The 1,209-nt window shown below is 39.5% G+C and overlaps 1 non-coding gene across 1 annotated transcript; it reads right to left on the bottom strand.

The window, feature by feature from the left end:
- Positions 1-841: 841 nt before the first annotated feature.
- Positions 842-943, bottom strand: LOC111815398. The gene has a single exon (XR_002820092.1). It is a non-coding gene; the product is annotated as a U6 spliceosomal RNA (small nuclear RNA).
- Between the last annotated feature and the right edge of the window lie 266 nt (positions 944-1,209).

Below are 1,209 nucleotides of genomic sequence, written 5' to 3'. Positions count from 1 at the left end.
TACCTCTAAACCCTGTTCTGGGAGGTGACTGTGGTTGGAGTGTGGGGAAGGAGCTTGCATTAAGCTTCAGTGAAATTGCAAAGTCCGACTTTGTAATCTCTGTCTTAAATAATTCACACTGCCTTCCGTGTTTTAAAAGGGTCCTGTGACACAGAACCAGCAGGAATCTCCATTTACTGTTCTCTTTCTGCCAATTCTCCTAGCTTGGAATAAAAATAAAAGAGATGATAGATAGTTCACTTATTATCTTGGTGTTCATTTAGACCATTTTGTCTGCAGTGAAAACAGTAATCAGAGGATGAATCAACAATGAGAGCCATTGTGGCTACTGTACACGACTGTAAATTCATGCTCGTTGAGGCTGATGTTGCTTGACAGACTATTTCTCATGTATATTACCATTGCTATCTATTTGTGTTCTCCTCTATTGATGGTTAATGCCTCTTCTGTTATTGTTCCATGTAGCAATTGTGGTTATCTGGTAACAATACAATGATGTAAGGAATTAAATATTAATAGGCAATTTATAAAAGGGCTGAAATTTTACATTCCAATAGATAAAATTGAAAAATGGAACATGTAAAAGGCTATAAGAATTGGAAGGCAGCTTCTCGCTGAATGTGTAAATCAGAAGGGCTCTGGATCATTTTAGTGTTGTCTAAGGATTAGCAGAAGTTGAGACCTGAATGCCTCCAGTGGAAGCTGGGTAGCACCAGCTGGTATGAAAAGGAAAGTAATCTTTGTTTTGCCCTTTTAGAAAAAAAAAAAAAAAAGATTCAACTGACTGGGCTGATTGAACCACAACAGAATAAACTGGGGCAAAATCTGAAGCAGCCTTTTACAGCACTTGACAACGCTTGTTGTTTTGTGTGTCTTCCTTGCACAGGGGCCCCGTTAATCTCTGCATTGTTCCAATTTCAGTATATGTTCTGCCGAAGCAAGCACAATCAACTAACTTTCTTTCTTTCGTTTTTGTTCTTGTTTCTGTTTTTGTTTTGTACTGGTGATCAAACTCAGGACCTTGCGCTTGCCAAGCAGGTGTTAACACCGCTAAACTGTCTCTCTGGTCCTTGACAGTGCTTGTTTTTTAACCACTTCCCTTTCATTGCTGTATTTTTGGAGAGGCAGTTATTGAATTGTAGTTCTTGGGCCCATCTGGATCACAATGCCTGCAGTTTTATAGGACAGAGAGAAACATAGGGCTGGCCA

This window comes from Octodon degus, unplaced genomic scaffold (assembly GCF_000260255.1).
Source record: "Octodon degus isolate 3935 unplaced genomic scaffold, OctDeg1.0 scaffold00015, whole genome shotgun sequence".
NCBI lineage: Eukaryota > Metazoa > Chordata > Mammalia > Rodentia > Octodontidae > Octodon > Octodon degus.
This window is presented reverse-complemented; position numbering and strand designations above follow the sequence as displayed.